The sequence below is a fragment of the Malaya genurostris genome, chromosome 2, assembly GCF_030247185.1.
Source record: "Malaya genurostris strain Urasoe2022 chromosome 2, Malgen_1.1, whole genome shotgun sequence".
Lineage (NCBI taxonomy): Eukaryota > Metazoa > Arthropoda > Insecta > Diptera > Culicidae > Malaya > Malaya genurostris.
The window spans coordinates 65,450,969-65,471,987 of NC_080571.1; the positions used below are offsets into that span (position 1 = coordinate 65,450,969).

Sequence of the window (21,019 nt, forward strand, 5' to 3'; positions counted from 1 at the left end):
GGTCTAACAAAAAAAAAATTTTTTTTCACCGTGAAAATTTTTTTATTCTTCAGTATAACCTCCGTATAGAGCGGTACACCTGACCCATCGGTCCTCCAACATGTTGATGCCCTTCGTAAAAAAAGATTTGTCAAAGCCTTCAAAAAATTCAAATTCAAATTCGTTTCTGCAATAACCTTAGCATTCGACGCAAATTTCCTGGAAAAACCTTTTTCAGGTTTGGAAATAGATAATAGTCGCTGAGGTACAGGCCTGGAGAATACGGGGGATGGTGGACCATTTCGTACCGCAAATCAATCAATTTCTCCGTTGCTGTTTTATCAGTACACAAAACTCATTTATTTCCATAGCTTGAAGAAAACTAGAAACGATACGTAATCTATGAGAAACTTCTCCCGAAACGGAAGCGTTCACTAAAACCCTTCCAAACTTGATCAATTGCCTACTAGTAGCTTTTAAACGAACCAAATCTTGTTGAAATCGGTTTCATGGGAGAAAAAAGTGCATTTTGTCGGTTGCGTTACTTATACCATTACATCTCCGGAATCGGAAGAGGTAGCCATTTGAGCTTTTTTTATTTTTACAAGGTGAAATGCATTTAGGCACAGAGTGTGGGACTCTCCACAGGACTACCACTGTATAATTGAAACTACCCACTAGAACACCTTGGATCTCCAACCCATTAGGTATTACTTCGGGGTGGAAAGCAATCGGTGCTCAAAGCACCCTTCCCGGACTTATGCATCGCCATGGACATCTGCGACGTTCTCTCCTACTTTTGGCCATTTATCACTCGACTTTGAGCCACTCGTTTCGCTACAGGGGATCGACCAGGAGGATGTCGAGGTCAATCCGGCGATTCCGGTTGGAGCTTAGCTTCCGGTTCGCTGGCGCCTCGACGACCCACGGCTGGTCTACGTCAAACGTCACGGACTACTCAGCTAATCCCCGAAGATGGATGTAGCCTACACCGACGGAAAAGTTTTCCGACGATGCAAGTTTCCCCGGGACCGACGCTCCCGAAATCCGTGAACAGTTCGAATGGCAGAACGCCTGGGTCGGTCCAGTGATTCCGGTTGGAGGATGACTTCCGGTTCACTGGCGCGCCGACGATCCATACCGGAGTTACGTCGCAATCGACGCATCTAATCCCCGTCGAAGGATCTAGACTACGCCGACGTAGAGCTCCCCGACGAAAGAGTTTCTCCCGACACCGAATCTTGTGATTCCAGTTGGAGCATGGCTTCCGGTTCACTGGCGCCCCGACGACTCAACTTCGATACTGTAGCTTCTACAGCCATTTGAGCTTCAAACATGATCAATGAACTAATGGTAGCTTTCAAACGAGTTCGTTGAAATCTGTTTTATTATCTTCATGAAATTTGAGTGGAGATAAAAATCTTCGAAAGGTACACAGGCATTTTCCAAAACCAGAGATCTCCGGGGCTTGGAGCAAAAGTCAGTTTTTCTGGCGAATCTATATTTTTTATATGGAGACCGACAATATGCATTATTGCAGGAATCGCATAAAAAGTACCATAAATTATAATGGAGAGAACCATAAATTATAATATGCGAGACATAACCGGGATGACGTGAATATGTATGTATGTATGTAGGTATGTTTGAAGCCACCATCAGTTCAAGGCATTACCAGTGTATGCAGGTAGACTTACAGTAGATCCGAACTTGATTATCAGATAGCTTTCATATAATTGCTGTTAAGAAGACCAAAATGGGGTTTGAGGACCCGGCGCCAAGAACTTTCGGCCATATAATAAAGAATTTCGCTGTACCAGCTTAAACCCGCCTGATGGTTTGTTTTTTAGGAGGGTGCGTCTTACTCATTTCAGACCTTCAGGGAAAAACACAAAGCTTCCCCCACGTGACTCAGGTTGGCAATCCACTCCATCATCCAGTCATTCACTTGTAAGATACCCTGATGCAGCCCCTTGTCGATATACTCGAGCATAATACAATATAATATAACATAATATAATATAATATAATATAATATAATATAATATAATATAATATAATATAATATAATATAATATAATAGAATATAATATAATAGAATATAATATAATATAATATAATATAATATAATATAATATAATACAGGGTGATTTTTTAAGAGCTTGAGAACTTTTTTAAACAATAAAACGCATAAAATTTGCAAAATCTCATCGGTTCTTTATTTTAAACGTTAGATTGGTACATGACATTTACTTTTTGAAGATAATTTCATTTAAATGTTGACCGCGGCTGCGTCTTAGGTGGTCCATTCGGAAAGTCCAATTTTGGGCAACTTTTTCGAGCATTTCGGCCGGAATAGCCCGAATTTCTTCGGAAATGTTGTCTTCCAAAGCTGGAATAGTTACTGGCTTATTTCTGTAGACTTTAGACTTGACGTAGCCCCACAAAAAATAGTCTAAAGGCGTCAAATCGCATGATCTTGGTGGCCAACTTACCGGTCCATTTCTTGAGATGAATTGTTCTCCGAAGTTTTCCCTCAAAATGGCCATAGAATCGCGAGCTGTGTGGCATGTAGCGCCATCTTGTTGAAACCACATGTCAACCAAGTTCAGTTCTTCCATTTTTGGCAACAAAAAGTTTGTTAGCATCGAACGATAGCGATCGCCATTCACTGTAACGTTGCGTCCAACAGCATCTTTGAAAAAATACGGTCCAATGATTCCACCAGCGTACAAACCACACCAAACAGTGCATTTTTCGGGATGCATGGGCAGTTCTTGAACGGCTTCTGGTTGCTCTTCACTCCAAATGCGGCAATTTTGCTTATTTACGTAGCCATTCAACCAGAAATGAGCCTCATCGCTGAACAAAATTTGTCGATAAAAAAGCGGATTTTCCGAATGGACCACCTAAGACGCAGCCGCGGTCAACATTTAAATGAAATTATCTTCAAAAAGTAAATGTCATGTACCAATCTAACGTTTAAAATAAAGAACCGATGAGATTTTGCAAATTTTATGCGTTTTATTGTTTAAAAAAGTTCTCAAGCTCTTAAAAAATCACTCTGTATAATATAATATAATATAATATAAATTTATATAAAAAATATAATATAATACAGTACCAGTGGCGTCTCGTCCTCATGTGCACCTCGTGCACTGCACAACCGGTCGAATTGAAGGAATGAGCTGCGTTCCCAACCACATCAAAATTCAATTATTTTTTGAAATCCTTATTTATTCGATAAAAGCAGGTTGGATCGCACCGAAATTGCGTGTAGATACACGCATCTTATATACACCAGACATAAAATTTCAAGTATCTGTTGTTATTGCATAGATTCAAGAAGAGAGAATTACTCAGTTCAGCTCTGAGATTTGATTGTTTAATAAAAAATCCTATCCGAAAATATATCGTTATCTCATTGTATTGAAAACCACAAGCGAATCTCCATTCCTAATCTTCAGTTTTCACTTACAACGAACTGTTACATCTGCTATCATACCACATAAGCACTGCACAACTAGTCAATTTTGTCATGAGACGCCACTGTACAGTACAATATAATATATCACATCCGAATGCAATACAAAACAATATAATATGATATAATTAATTAAACATAACACTTCATATCATAATATAATATAACATAATTTAATGCAAATACAGTATACTACCAAGCTAGTACAAACTTTTTTAAAAAGCTGTGTAAAGCGTACAAGTGAAAATCTGTTCAAAATCACCGTTGCACACGACTTTGCACGTATGAATGTCTGTTGTATATCTGTTCTCTGTGATATAACATAATATAATATAATGTATTGTAATAAAATATAACCTTATATAACACAGTATAATACAATATAATAAAGCACATTATAATACAACATTACACAATATATTCTAACAATATACTATTACATAATACAATATAACACAATACATATACTTGTAATATAATATAATACAACATAACACGATATAATGCAATGCAGTACAACATAATATAACATAACAGAAGATACTATATGAAATAATATGCTATCTTACAATGTATAACAGTTGATGTCGCAGTGTAAGTTATGCTCTTCTTTCGTCGCAGTACTGCAGGAAATATAATATTTCTTTGTTAATCATAATAATAAATATTATAATAGTAATAATAATAATAATAATAATAATAATAATAATAATAATCGAAATAATAATAATAATAATATTATTATTAATAATAACAACAATTTATAATACAATGTAATATAATTCAATTCAATATATAACAAATAATGCAACAAACAACAGAACCACATGTGGCAATATACTACCATAAATATTGCACTTTAGGATGAGCTTCAAACTACAAGCCATTTCGCACCCTCTCATTCTGCTACTAACGCAGAAGGCGATAGCACCCAGTCGACGCCGTTCTATTGACCAAATGTCATCATAGACGCTCGGGGAGGCATGAGTTAAAAACTTGTGAGGACTTAGTTATCTCACCATTTGACGACCTAACCGGGATGACGTGAAGATTTCTTTATACTTCCGTGAGATTTCTTTATACTTCCGTACAACGATAATCGTTTAAATAAGTTGATCTTCATCAACTTGATCAATAATGAAATTTGATTGACTTGATCAATAATGGAATGGATCAATAGGCTTAAATTTGTTGGTATCGGTTGAGCCATCTCCGAGAATAGTGAGCGTATATAGAATTATGTGCAATTTGTCGGACACACCAACACACCAACACACCAACACACCAACACACACACACACACACACACACACACACACACACACACACACACACACACACACACACACACACACACACACACACACCAACACACACCAACACACACACACACACACACACACACACACACACACACACACACACACACACACACACACACACACACACACACACACACACACACACACACACACACACACACACACACACACACACACACACACACACACACACACACACACACACACACACACACACACACACACACACACACACACACACACACACACACACACACACACACACACAGTCATTTCGCCGAATGTCATTTCGCCGAAAGCCGTTTCGCCGAAAGGATCATTTCGCTGAAAGGGTAATTTCGCCGATTCCTGCAATTGTCCTAATAGTATAATTGGAATTGATTTAACATAAACACAAATGAATGATAATAAGTTAACGCCCGTTTTGTTGACCTACAATTGTACTTCTTGAATAAAGATTGATTCTTGTACTCTTGAATAAAGATTGATTCATGAACATCAGAACCCAAGGAAACTTGTTGACTATTAGCCACTAAGCATCAAAGCAATTGCATCAGTGTATCTATCAAAAGAATGTATGTGGTATTTTCCGTTTACTAAGTGAAAAAAATAACTAATGCGGCTTCGCCACATCGATTTGATTCGTGTGCTGCCCGACCTCGCTACCGCTCGTTCGGACCTAACTAAAGCAAAGAAACCTAGCTTTGAGTAGACCGGGCAAACAAGGCGGTTACAGGTTTGTATGCAAACGAGGCGGTTACAGGTCGGCGGCCAACTCAGCTGGCGATATATGATATATTCGAGATTACCCTTTCGGCAAAAAGTCCCTTTCGGCGAAATGACCCTTCCAGCGAAACGACTTTTGGCGAAATGACCTATTCGGCGAAACGACTTTCGACGAAATGGCATTCGGCGAAATGACCCGCTGCAGTTGAACTATAGTGCAATAAACTTCATCAGTTGTCAATAACAGCATGTCAAATAATGAAATTATTTACTAGAACAAAATAAAAACACATTTTTGGACAGTAAATACTTTCTCCATATAGTACCAGTGCTAAAACATTGCTAAACACGCCAAATAGATTGATCCGTTTATGAGATATAGTTTTCTGGAAATTATCAAGGAATTTTCGCCAAGGCTCTTTTCAAAAGTAACGCTAGAGTCAAAATGGCAAGCTGAGTAGGTAAATTGTCCTTTTTGGTCATGAAGAATACTTATGCAAAACTTGTGCTGAATCTAAAAATACGAAAATGACGCTCAGAAAAAAAGGTGAAAAATAAGTGAGTTGCAAATAGTGGTGTAACGATGTCTCTCTCATATAACCTTTGTTTTCATCAATATCACTAAGGGATTCTTAAAACAATCTTTATTTCCATCTTGAATGAGAACAAAAAAAGTTCGTTGGAGCATACACTGGCATAACCTTTCCAATTTATAAAAGGTTATAGAAGCTATAAGCCAAGTTTGAAGGAATCTTTCGTTTTTTCTTCGCATTTTCGCTCTAAATAACGGCATAAAGTTTAAACACACTTCACTCAGTAGTTCCGGAATCGGAAGTCGCATCTGATCAAAAGTCAATAGCGTTCTATGAGACCATAAAACCTTTCGCTTGAGTCTAAATTTGTGAAAATCTACTCAGCCGTCTTTGAAAAATGAAGAATATGTTATGTAATGTTATACTACTATTTCTGGGATTTCTAGAACCGGGAACTGGAAACCGGCATAGCTGAAACTGGTTCGTTTTAGCAACAACTAACACAACCTACAAATTGAAACAATTTTGAGCTAAATGTAGAAGAATTTGCATTATCGCTCTAAATGACGGATTGCCATTTCATAAACACCTAACTCTATAATACCGGAACCGGAAGTCGTATCCTGACAATATTCTTCAATTACTTATGAAAAGATAATACCTTTCATTCGAATCTAAGTTTGTGAAAATAGGTTCAGCCGTTATCAGCCTGTAACTCCGAAATCGGAAAAGGTATCCGAATAAAATTCGGTAGGGTTCTATGGGATTGTAAGACCTTTTATTTGAACTTAAGCATGCGAAAATTGGATGAGTGGTGTTTGAAAAACTCGAGTGCACATTTTTTTAATTTTTTCGCATTTTACCCCGTTACTTTGGAACCGGAAGTCGAATCAAGATGAAGCTCAACAGCAGGCTAAGGAGTTGAAGAAAACCGGTTACGCGGTCTCATGCACATTTTACCCCGTTTCTCTCGAACCGGAATTTTGATCCGGGTAAAATTCAATATCAGGGTATGGGGGACAATCGATACCATTTTCAATTGCTTGAAATTTCATTTTAAAAATCAGTTTTTCGTATAAAGAAATTTCCTTCTTTCTTCATTTTGAGAGCTAGGTTTACGATATTTTCAAATTCGCAATTCAATTCGTAATAAAATCATGCTGAGGGAATTCAACATAGAATTAACTGATAAATTATGCTAGTAACGAATTAAAGTGCTGCCATACAAATTTATGATCAGGCAAGAGATTTCAAACTGAGATCGGAGAATACAACTGTTACTAAGTAAATTTTTTTCAGAACTCGCGGTGGATGTGATGAGCAAATAACCGTTTGATAAATCATTCAGTCTATTTGCAAATGGATTTGAACAATTATGTCTACTTACTCCACGCTTCATCTTAGATTCGACAGTGTAGGTATAACAGTTTATATTGAACTGCTATGCCACTACGATAAACTTAAAGTGGACTCAAACGTTTGGGTTTTGAAATATTTCACTTGATTTCATTTGCGATATTCATGGTAATATATAAATTTTTGAATATAATTATTCCTGTATTATTCTTTAAAAACTATAGGAGTTTTGCAGATGTTCAACTAGAAAATTCCTTTTTTTTCATCCTGCCTGTCTGTTTATACTTCAGAACCGATGGACATTATAATAATGGCTGAAGAGTAAATTTTGAAATTATAAATTATGATTTTTGATGGAAAATTCCCCACGAAGAATTGTTCTAACAATCCAACGAACTAACATAATTTTTAGATATATCAATCTGGAATCGAAATTGTCGACTATTTGAGGTCGCGTCACCGCCCAAAGCTGAAGTATTAAAAAATCATTCGATCCCGTCGGAAAAGAATTAAAAAATATTTCGGTTTACCACAAAAACGAAATGTCGCAACAAATAAACAACATCCTGTAATTTATTCGTTTTTCATCAAACTTTACGTTGGTCGAAATGTAAAAATATCCCGGCACATATATGTTTCGTAACTTTGCCGCTTTATTTTAATTTTCGCCTTTCCCCACACATTAAAGTCCGCCTTTAATGTTGACCTTCACGTACGTGTGCGAGCGGAGAATGTATGCGAAACTGAGTGCAGTGCAGAAAACCGGTTTCGAAAAAGGCAACCCATTCGGGAAGTAACTCCCAGCAGGGGGCTGGCCGAAATGGGGCATAAAATGATGAATGTTGCCGCCTTTTTCCTTTCTGTACTACAGGTTTGGTCGTTTTTTTGTTGTTCATAAATGGTGCGTTCGATGCTGCTGCTGCTCCTACCGACCGCACACCTCCGGCAGCATGCCCCAAGCGTAGGGTAATGGACCTATCCCAGTCTCTTCGGTAACCTTTCGATGAAAACTGGTTACGAAACGAGAACCAATTTTTATTGCAAGATTAACTTGTGGGCAGCTGGAAGGATACGGATCGATTGTTTCCCCTATATATTTATTGCTGTTGGTTTTAAGGTTGAGTTGTTATCCAATTTATTCAGTTTTTATGATTTACTTAGAACATTATCTTTAAATTATCATAGATTTAAAAGATTTATTTAAAAGATAATTCCGAGTGAACGCAATATTTCAATTATCGTACGCAGACCGATAAACATCCGACCAGTCTAGGCAATAACCCTGTAGTGATAAACTTGAGTCATACACTTATTCTTTGTAAATTTTTCTTCGTCCTTCAAAATTTCGACCAATCACACGGCGCCACAACAGCAAGACCCGCACAGCCCCGTAGTAGTCGGTCTCTCAGTGCCCCTCCTGGAATAAACGAAATTTATGTTCAAACTTTTCCAGGCTGAAGCTGGCAGGCTTGTTGTGTTCGTGCGTCCAAAGTGCTATTCACATGAACAAGAAAAAAGTAAAATCATTTGAAAAGGAAAAACTCATTTACCTTGACGATACGTACGGGTAAGTACGTACGATGATTTTGAATGGAGTTTGTGGCGGGGAAAAAATGGCGAACTTACATTAAAGTGAGTAATCTTCAGACTCGTTTGCAGTTGCCTGTTCGGATGATTATTGCAAAACAAAAAAAGGTAGCAACAGCAGAGGCAACTGCCAGAGGATTTGATGAATGGTTCTTTCAACTGATTGGTGTAAACGAAATCCGAGTGGAACAAAAGGGCTCTCAATTATAAAGGGTTTTCTGTATCAGCATATATGAGTAACTCAACCATGATGGAACGAAGACTGGTGGTTGCCAGGTATTCCTCGATTTCGGTGGAACCGGCGTCAAAATTTTCGGGCGGGACTTAATGTATAGGCAGGCAACAGAAAGATCACGATCTTTTTTTACTGTCGGATACGAAAATATCACTTTCAAAGAATTATAACCACTGCGCAACTCTACGAGTAAACGTCTTATCGCCGGCACATTAGTTTGTGTCAAAAGATCACTGTGTATTTTAATCTGGTCCTGTGGCGCAATGGATAACGCGTCTGACTACGGATCAGAAGATTCCAGGTTCGACTCCTGGCAGGATCGCTAACTTTTTTTTGTACCAATTTTTTTCAGCTCCGAACCCAACGTGATTTGTTTTTAATCAACAATTTAATGGATCTGACAAAAATTGCATCCCTTTCTCACATCATTCCATGGCACGAAGCCGAATGAAAAAAAACACATTAATCCGTACTAGAGGTTGCTGCCTTCAAAAGGCACAAACAACTGTTTTTAACTAGAGTCGCCTATCAATTCTTCCATTTGGTTTGGTTTTTAGAATACCAAAATAGAAACGTACCTAACGTACATAATTTCCCACAACAAAGGCCCGTGTCGAGAAGCAACTAGCGAACGGCTGAACAAGAAAAAATAAGCAAACAGAAATAATAGCGAAACACTGATTCGGATCGAACCCGAAGTAGTGTGTATAGAAAAGGTCCGTCGGCATGTCGACTCTTGCTTTTTGTTGTTGATTCTGTCAGCTTTTTTTCTTCTTCTGCTGTACTCTTTTTGTACTACTCGCTTATTTTGCAGTCAGTTTCTGACTGGGAAAAGATAATGCGGTGCGGCGATATTCACGTGCAGCAACAGCAACTCGATGGGGTAAAATGTATCTATTCAATCGAGTAATCGAACCTAAATGAGACCGACCGAGTTTTATTTTTGTTTCTTCTGGTATTTCTTATTAGAACAGACTAATCTCAAGTGAAGTTCAACTAGAAAATCTAAGGACCGGTTACCACATACCATTCGACTCCAATCGTCGAGTTAGGCAATGGTTATGTTATTTATTATTCAGGGGCTTGGTTGCAAGTAGCTGTTTGGCACTAGTTAAAGGCACATAATCGTTTTGATTCTTTTTGTTCAAATGTCTATTCTGAAGTCCTGAACGTGACTCTCAAGTAGAGTAGTACTTTACGTCTGCCTAGCCGTTCATGTTGAGCTTTCATGGAGCACTAACAGTGAAGTGCTAGATGAAACGCGAAGAAAAATAAACGTCACTTGATGTTCTTCGGTATGACTGACACAAACATTGATTCCAATAAAAGGTTCTATGGTTTGATCACCTGTTATTGATAAAAATCTTGAGAAATAGGCTTAAAGCAATTCCAATTCTTGTACCTTGTAGGTTCATGGACTAACAAATATTGTTCCAATCAAGAATCAAGACTCAACATTTTTGTAAACGATCTTTAGTACTACATAAACTAATAGAAAAAGTGGGTGGGTAATGTCAGATTTATAACTGGAGGGCGTGAATAGGAACGAAAAGGACATGCTTTTTTCACACTTCCGAAATTCAATAACCGTTCGTAATAAATGAATGATTGTGTGAATTTTTTCAACTCTTTCTACTTTCTACCACAAAATTTAAAAAGCGAGAGCAAAAAATTATAGGGTGGGGCACACGACCATTTACGATGACATGAAAAATGAAATCTTCAAATTTATTCACAAATTAATTCAAATTTAAAAAAAAAACTAATCATTCGCTTGTCATAATCTATGATTTCCACATTGAAGTTAGAACTAAATATGACAATAATCTCAAAAAACTTACTCGTAAAACACACCCCGAAAATTGGAATTATACAGCGATTTGGAAGAATATCAATAAACCGGAAGCCACCATCTAGCATGTTAAAAATTTCACAACAGCAAATTATTAATATCTACTCGCCAAGTGTGGTACAAAAAACATTTATAACAAAAAATATAAATTTATAACAACATTGAAAAGGCGTTATTATTGCAATCCCGAGAGTACTGAGAGATGGTTGGCTCACAGATCGTCATTTTTTCAGTGTTCAGTTGTTATTAATTTAGATTTTGTCGGAGAACGGTCATAGTAGGCTTCGTTCTTCGTTCCTTTACCAATGATAATATTACTTGAAATGTACGAATCGGTGTTTGCTGCAACGATAAATGATCGATGAAGATTCGGTGGTCAATTAAAATCAGCTTGACACCCCCAGTTCGCCGAGAACTATACAATTAACTACCCAGATATACCGGTATGACATCAGCGTTGAGATATTGTGACGATAATGAAATTTGGTTTGAACGAGCCTTTATTATTTATCTTTGGCTGTCTCTCATAGAAAAGTAATAGAATTGCAAGAAAAACTGACTATTGAGACCCATATTGTGATATACCATTCGATTAAGCTCGACGAGATCGGATGTCTTTGTGTGTATATGTGTGTGCATATTTCGAAGATTTTTTTACCGTTCAGTTTTCTCGAAGGTGGCTGAACCGATTTCAACAAGCTAATGCTCGTTTGAATCCTACTATTAGGCCATTGGTCGAGTTCGAAGGTCAAATGGCTCTCACTTTTGGTTCCGGAGATATAATGGTATAAGTGACGTAACCGACAAAATGCGTTGTTTTACCGCACAATTCACTCAGAGATGGCTTAGCCGAAGTCTAGGTCCGTTGAAAGTTACTATTAGGTTATTTAATAAGTTCACCATACTAATGGCACAATATAGAATTCTATAAATGTTTTAATGGAACTATTCAAATGATAAAAGCAACGCATTATTACTCCATTAGGTGGATAAGGAATGGATTTTTTGGCTAGTATGATATCTGCCAAATATATTCAATATACATCAAACAACATCATAATATTTCATCGTGTTAAAAATGTTCAGAGTCGCGTGGAATGTTCGGTGAGGAATATGGTGATAATGCTATATGACAAGCAATATGCAAAAGATGGATTGAACGGTTCAGAGAATATGATTTTGATGTGAGCAATGAATATCGTGGAAGAAAATAAAAAAAATTGTTGACGCCGAATTGCAACAAATATTAAATGAAAATAATAGTTTCAGTCAGAAGCGAATGCAAAAATATTAAATGTTGCACAACAAACAATTTCTGGTCGTCTAAAAGGTATAGGTAACGTTCAAAAGTGTGGAAAATGGTTGCCACATGAATTGAATGAAAGACAGATGGAAAACCGGAACACTAATGAAATTTTGCTTCAAAGACACGAAAAAGAATCAGTTTTGCATCGAAAAATGGATATATTTTAAGAATGCTCAACCGAAAAAAAAATCATGGATAATTTGGAATAGCATCAACGCAATTGGTACACCAGATCAATTCCGCAAGAAGGCTATGCTCTGAGTTTGGTGGGATAACACATGGACCAATAAGTCCCGAGACTAAAGCAAAGATGGCGCTCGTAGTAAACCAGTAACCACGTCTTTCTAGAGTACTAACATTTGCTTGAAACGGGTCAAAATTTTAAGTCGATCCGACCAGAAACAGCTGAGTTATCGAGGTTGGAGTAAAGTCGTTTTGTAGTTTGTTTAAAAAATGGAAAAAACCGAGTTTCGTGTTTTGATAAAACATTGTTTTTTAATGGGTAAAAATACCGTGCAAGCGAAACATTGGATTGAAAAATGTTATCCGGACTCTTGTCCATCAAAAGCAACGATTTGTCGGTGGTTCGCCGGGTTTAAACGTGGTCGTACCGACACAAATGACGCGGAACGCTCGGGTAGACCTGTAGAAGCCGTTACACCGGAAAATGTGAGTGAAGTGACAAAAATTATAATGAAAGATCGTAAAGTGAAACTCCGTGAGATTGCTGAGATGACACAGATATCATATGGAAGTGTATTTACTATCCTTCATGAAAAATTGAGCATGAAAAAGGTTTTTTCCAAGCGGGTGCCGCGATTGCTTTCGATGGAACAAAAACAGCAACGAGTCGATGATTCAGAAAGCAGTTTATCGCTTTACTACAAAAAAGATTTCTTGCGTCGTTACGTGACCATGGACGAAACATGGATACATCACTACACTCCCAGAGTCGAAGCGGCAGTCATCTGAGTGGCGCACAGCTGGCGAAAGCCGTCCGAAGCATCCGAAAACGCAGCAGTCAGCTGGCAAAGTCATGGCGTCAGTTTTTTGGGATACGCATGGCGTGATTTTCATTGACTACCTCGAAAAAGGTTAATTGATCAACAGTGATTATTATATTGACTTACTGGTGCGTTTGAAGGAGGAAATCGCAAAAAAAACGGCCGCACATGCAGAGAAAAAAATCCTTTTTCATCGAGACAATGCACCCTGCCACAAGTCGATGAAAACAATGGTGAAATTGAACGAATTGGGATTTAATCTGCTTCCCCACCCCCCATACTCGCCAGATTTAGCCCCCTCTTTGCTGATCTTAAAAAAATGCTCCAAGAAAAAAGATTTGGCTCAAATGAGGAGGTCATCGCTGAAACTGAAGCTTATTTTGAAGCGAAAAATAATTTTTTTTATAAACATGGTATTGAAAAATTGGAAAAACGTTGGAACCATTGTATCACCCTAAAAGGTGATTGTGTTGATGAATAAAAAAAATTTTGCAAAAAAAAAATGTTGTTTCCATTGTTAGTCTCGGGACTTATTGATCCATGTGTTAAGAAAGGTGTGGTGTGTTATCGGCTTCTAAAACCTTATGAAACTGTTGACGCTAATCGCTACAGACAACAAATGATCAATTTGAACCTCGACCTGGAAAGATTCTAAGTGTCAGTAGGATCGTAGCACTAGCCAAACAATGATCCTGTTCGCTTAAGAATCGGCTGCGAAGCCTGTTTAAACAGGAAGACCTAATTTTACAAAAGAAATGCCAAAACGATGTTTTTTTAACAACTCCGGAACAACAGGGTAATTAGAGTTTTTAAGGTCGTTTTAGAGTGACGATGCGAAAATCGAGAAACATCTTCTAAATTTGACTCTCACTGTTTGCAAATTGAGGAGGTAATACTAATAATACCACACATCGATTCTGATATTGCAATTCATTCTTCTAATTTCGCGTTTTATCACGTATCACGTTCTCCGAATACAGTCTTTGTTTGTTGAGATAAGGGGATGGGGTCCAAGAGGAGATTGACAGTACCTTTTATCTTTCTCCGGGCAGGACAAGCCTAGAACATGTGGAATCCGGCGGTAAAATAATGATACCAAGCAAAGATCCACTGGGTTCCTGCTTCCATGTCGTAAGAGGCAACAATTACAAAAGTTTCCTTTTTCCTACTTTCAGTTACCAGATTTCTTTTTCACTAAACTATCATTTGGTTCAACAGTGCTTATATTTTTCTTAATTTTTCTAGATAATGTTTTCTCATCTAATCATTCGAACTTTTAAGAATAGTCCTGCCTGAAAAAAAATCTTCTTCCGTGTTAATTCTCGTTTTCCAACGCTACAGGTTGTGAAGAGCTCAATTCACACGCGTTTCTCATCGCTTATTCTCATGACGAGTGCTGTCATTAAAAGTTTTCCGCTTAGTTATTGTTTGAAGGTTTCTTTATTTCATATGCCTTTTTCACAAGATTAAAAGAATTATGAATTTAGTTTTCTAATGCATATTCCGAGCTGTCTAGAATAGCACACATATCTTCTTACTACATGAACTGACAATTTAATGATGACAACATTTAGGGGGTTTTTGGTTTGAACAACAAGTACATATTTCGTTTAGATTTCTGTGCGTTTCGTCTTCGGTTCATCAGTGCTTGAAGGGCAGGTAGGGTCTAACACTTTTGAAAAATCATTCATTATTTTCTTCATATTTTTTTATAGTAAAACATTTCAAGAATTTTCTGTGAGATTTTCAAGCCTATTGGAACGAAACTATGGAAGTTATGGACTTTTATCTATGGCTATCTCATTCTATAAAGAAGCAAGAGCTCGACGCATAGGCCCAAGATATCTACTTCGATTGACTTTTTTTATAAAAGATATTTTTATTCAGGCCTACTTGCGTACAAGCTTTACGTGGCCGATTGAGCTGAGTTTTCAGCTAAAAATTTTTTTGTATTGGATCTCGTTTTCACCCTTTTTCTAGGGGGAGGGGAGCTTCCATTTCCCTCCTGTGAGGGTTGAGAGGCAGTTAGCTTCGGTTGACTTCAAAACTTTACAAAACTTTCTTGAAATATTTCATTATAATAAATTATAAAAGAAAAACATATTTTTTTGAAAATGTTAGACCCTACGGGCTCCCAGGAGTAATTAATTGTTTCCATTGATTTTATAGACAAAAATTTTTAAGCGCGTTTTTCTCGAAAGCAGGTTTTGAAAGTCCGTGTCCGTCGTCATTCAAAAACTACTGCACCAATTTTCAAATTTTGCACACACTTCCTACATATAAAAACCCAGACCCCAACGATTTCCTTTTCGTTGTTTGTTACTTTGGGTAGGTTTTACGGCTGCAAAATGGTGGATTTTTTCGTGAAAATTCGTAGTTTTCACTTTGAACAACCACCAAAAATTTAAAAAAAATTTAAAAAAATCAAACAGAAACGTTGGGGTCGAGAAAAACTTCTACTCTAACTATGCCGCGTTCATTTGTTCACTTCTGATTAGTCTGCGCTGAGATACAGTGAACACCGCGAAACATGATTTTTAGGAAGCGTGCTCAGAAATACCTCTTCACCGACTTATTTCTCAATATTTTTCCACGAAAAATTACAAAATGTTGTTCGAATGATGCTTTTTATAATGCAAAATTTTTGAATTTATTTTGTTGAACGATAATTCTGGAAAAAAAATCTCAAAAATGAGTAAACAAATTAAGCCGCCATCTCCGCTTAACCGTTCAATTTTAACCGCTAAGCAGACGCAAAGTTTACATAATTTATGTGACCCTAAGTACCATATCCTATCTGACGTCTCGGGCGAAAACGAGTTGCGACCGACTACTGGCCGCCGCAAAATGTCAACATTCAGAGGTTTTTGGTTTGTACAAAAAGTATGTATTTCGTTTCGTTTTCTTCGCGTTTCACCTTCGACGTTTCGTTTAATGGTTTGTTTAGTGTTTGTGTGATCAACTAGGGATTTGTCCAGAAGAAATTCGATTTATATAGTTTAAGTAGGTTCCGGATCCATAGAAAGGCTGAATTAGTTCATGCGATAAATACTTTTACGTTAAAATAGTTGAAGTGTCTGGATGTTTACTATGATATCCAGGTATGAGGTAGAAGATCAGGACAAGACAAGCTCAAAATTCGTCTTGGAACTAATGGGGTGAGAGTAGCTACAGAACATAAAGTTTCACTGTGAGACAAACCAAGGTTGACTAAACTAGAGCGATAGTTGTTCGTAAGAATCGGTTCATTCGAAACTAAGTAAAAAATCAAATATAATTTCAAATAAGCTAACTATCGTCTCCGCTTATCATTATCATAGCACCACAGTTCAGAACTGATTGGCCGTCAATTATAATAACTCCATATTTATTTATCGGTAACCTTGAAATTGAAGAAAAAACTATAAGACTAACTATTTTGTTAGAAATTTATCAATGCATTTCGGCTGTGATAAATCAGACGCCCATTATGAATGAGTTGACTTTTCCATTTTTGTAGATTGTTTTTATAAAATAATTATCCTTGGCATCGAGTTTCGAGGTACTACTACATTGAATTAGAAGTTCCGGGCCTAACAATAAAAAGTCGAAATCGTTATTATTCTATTTTCAATGTTTTATTTATTTTTTATAGTTTACCGTAAAATCGTTTTTATTCTTCAGTATAATCTTCATTTAGAGTGATACATTTGACCCAAGATATAATAGATATTTTTGTTCGGACCCAAGATATAATAGGCTTCCGTTTCTGCAATGACCTCAGCATTCGACAATTTTTTTCCCTAGGGAAATCTTTTCAGGTTTGGAAAAAGATAACAGTCGCTGGGGGGCAGATCTAAAGAATACGAGGGATGGTCGACCAATCCGTACCGCAAAGCTTTAAATTTCAACACTGCAGTTTTATTGGGACACGAAACTCTTCTTTTTCCATAGCTTGATGAAAAGTTGACACGATCAACTGTTATTCAAACACTAGTGGATAGATTGACGTGAAATTTGGTCTTGTTTCACTGAAATTAGCAAGATTGTTTCACTAGCCATAAAATTAGTTTAGTTTTAGTTTATGTCAAGCCTCATGCAACACATATAAAACTATGCGTATTAATCCCGCATAACCTGATATTTTGTTCATCTTTTATTCAGACCCGATTCAAGCAAACTGCATGTACTATTCAGACCTGATTCGTATGGTTTTAGTTAACAACCAACAGTTGGTTTAACATTGGATCCTATTCGATTAACAAATGGAAGGCACCGAAACCACTCCCGACATGCATTTTACCCCGGGGACTTCACCCGCAAAGCGATCCAATTTTTTTTGTTCGGCTTCTGGCTGCTGCATCTAACCGTCTCGCTGCTTGCTCTCTGACTCTGACTCCTTGTTCTTTTTCCGTGGTAGAAAATACAGCTCACACAAAATAACATCGAGCCGATAAAAACGATGACATTCACCGGGGGGAGCAAGCAAACGTGACATTTGTCGAACAGAAGTTCCCCACGAAAGTAAAGGGGTCGAGAAAATTGCCGTTTTCTTGCCCCTTGTGTTTCGCCGCAGGAAGCGGAAGAACAATCGATTTTCGATTACATCGATCTGGATTGATGTGTGGAAATGGGTAGAAACCGGGGGGGCTCGTGGGCCAGAGGAACAGTATCGTAAAGATGGTACCAACCTAAAAATCGCATAAAAGTTTAGCTAGTGCCACAGGTTCATGTTACTACGGCATAGCCGGAGGTTCTGTGCGAGTGTCCGCAGATATGCTTGTCGGTCGCATTCTTGACAGCGTTTGATCGCATTCTGCTTCATCTGTCGGTTTAACGTTCGCAGTAAATTTGACAAGTGAAAGCCGGTAAACGGTTTCGCTATGGTGAAATTGTGGTGTGCCTGTGTCGAGCTCCCGAAAGAGACAGACAAAATTGATTCCGCAGAAAGAGCACAACATAACTCTCATCTCATCATCACCATCGGTGGATCTCCGGGTTGGGGGTTGGGGGTCCGATGGACATGGGATTCAAGTTTCATGAAGCACTCTCATTCCGTCATCTTCTCGTGTTGATTGAATGGCGTAAAAATCATATATGATGGACTTGCTTGCACTCCCCGATACCCTGCCTCTCCCGGGCCGACGAACACTCTCGGTCTCCGGTACGGACGAGTGGAACGGATTGGAAATCCCCCCACTTCTGTCTGGCTTGGGATGGGGCCCATGCGATGAACAACCAGATAAGAATGGAAAGATACAGCATTGCGAATCGTAGTCGGAAATAGAGCAAGGCAACGGGGAAGCTAAAAGAAAACGATTTCGACAACGACGACGACGACGACGACGGCGACCACTACAACAGTGACGCACGATTCAACGGTGGTGCCGACCGGTGAGTGTTTTGACGAATGACCCCCCGAGAAACTCCACGTGGAGTGCGGTGTGTCCGAACTGACTTGGTTGACTGGCTGGCTGGCTGGCAGGCTGGACTAAAATGTTGTGGGAAATGAAGCGCCACTACAGCGCCGCACCGCCAATAAGACCACCGCCACCACCACCACAACCACCATCGGCTCCACCAACGCTACCATCGCGATATTGATCAAAGTACCGACGTATTTGTCTTTCCCGTTTCTGCACAGGTTTTGTTTTCGCCTGAAAATCACGCGCAGCGTAATTTCGAACCACCTTCTTTATTCTAATGATTTCAATTTATTCTCGCTCGTTGCAGGTACGTATGCGGCCGATCTGTCTGCAGATGTCAGTCAGTAACCGTCCGTTGCTTGGTGCTTTGTATGGATATATGGTAAATATGCAAACTTTCTGAATGCCGCCAGTTCGGTGCCAAAACGTCTGTTATTTCACCCGTCGTACAACTTTCTGCCGGTGAAGATTGCAAAACGTTTTAAGTTACTGTACGATAGCAATTCGGTAATTGTGCCGCCGGAAATTTATTTCGACCGATTTGGTGGATTCGTTCCGTGCAGTTTAAAGAGTTAGTCGGCCTGTCGGGTCCTAAATAAATGTTATCCGTTTGTGAGAATCTAGCTCGATAATATCAATCCTCTAGAACTATTCTAAATTGTTTTATGCCAAAAACTAAGGGTTTTGACAACAGCCTGACTGCTATACAATTGAATAATTTTTCGGAACTCTGCCTTTCAGCCATTGTGATTAACTTATTTACCAAATCCTTCTCTCTCTCTGGATTTATTAGTTGAACACAATTCCAGAGAGCTATTCAAGTTGTATCAACATATTACAGCCATATTCGTTTTATTAGTTATTCAATAAATAAAGTGATAACTACAAGCTAATGATGATGAACATTCCAACGAAAACTTTTTCCACTTTCAAAAATGACCAAGAATCTTAATAATTTGCCCAGAGAATTTGGCGCCGAATCCATCTTAAACCAAACTGTCACTGTGGTTTGTAGGACTATGAGATTTTTTATTTGAGTCTAAGTTTGTGAAACTCGGACAAGCCATCTCTAAGTAAAATGAGAGACATTATTTGATACATACACACCCATACATACATACATACATACATACATACATACATACATACATACATACATACATACATACATACATACATACATACATACATACACACATACACACACAGTCATTGTTCAGCATGATGAACTGTGTCAAATGGTATAGGACACTTGGCTCCCCGGACCAATTTTCACTTGTCAGTTTTCCAAGTGGTTGCTTCAACTTTATAAATGAGAAAGGCAATAAGTATACTTTGCTAGAATAGAATCGTTATCATGATTTTGTGATAATACTAACAAGTGGGTACAAATTCAATAAAAGAGAATATCAAGGATGGTAAACACAAATGGTTCCATCTGCTAATGACGGTTCCCTTTCATTTCCACATACAGAATTTTGATCTCCCGGTACAGATTTACAGAGCCTTCTCCTGAAAAATAAAGATTTGATGTGTGCTAGGCGCTGATTATTTCTTCTTCCGTGTCAGCACATACCGATGCGTACCGGTTTCGCATTGTTATTTTGTATGACGGTATGAAAGTTTTGCTACTCATTGCCATATAATTTCAGAATCGGAAGTCGGATCTGGATGAAACTGCGCAGTATCTTTTGAGACAATGGGAGTTTGAATTTGAATCATGATTTGTGAAAATCGGTTTAACCGTTACTGATAAATCGAAGTGAGTTCCGTTTTTTAGGCTTTTCGGCATTATTATCGGTGCTTTCGGAACCGCAAACCGGGGAATAGAAGTCCCAACGTAGGTTTATATATCCCCTAACTAACAAGATCTGCTTATTAGATGAATTGAACGAAAAGTTGTATACAAACTAGCACCTCATTTCGCCATCGCTTGTGAAAAAACTACAAGGATCAGCCCCATGGGGTTGTTCGAGCCATTGATGTGGAACAAGGCTACCAAAATTTCTAATGATCTACAATCAAACAGTTCAATCAAACGTCACACTTTGGAATCCGCAATTGCACGAGAGTCTGTTTAGATTTATCTTGATTAGGAATCAACACCGAAAATTGTATGTTTTATAGCCGACGAAATTATACCAATATCCCAAATGTATGCAATTATATCTTTGTACATACTTGCGATACGGATTTCAATATTTAAGCTTCTCTTCCCCAAGCTTGTGTT

At 38.0% G+C, this 21,019-nt stretch overlaps 1 protein-coding gene and 1 non-coding gene across 11 annotated transcripts in view; both read left to right on the plus strand.

Moving 5' to 3' along the window:
* LOC131427464 (protein winged eye) overlaps nt 1-21,019 on the plus strand; it is a 758,071-nt gene that overhangs the window by 387,053 nt on the left and 349,999 nt on the right. The gene's annotated exons all lie outside the window — the stretch shown is intronic.
* Trnar-acg (transfer RNA arginine (anticodon ACG)) lies at nt 9,472-9,544 on the plus strand. The gene has a single exon. It is a non-coding gene; the product is annotated as a tRNA-Arg (tRNA).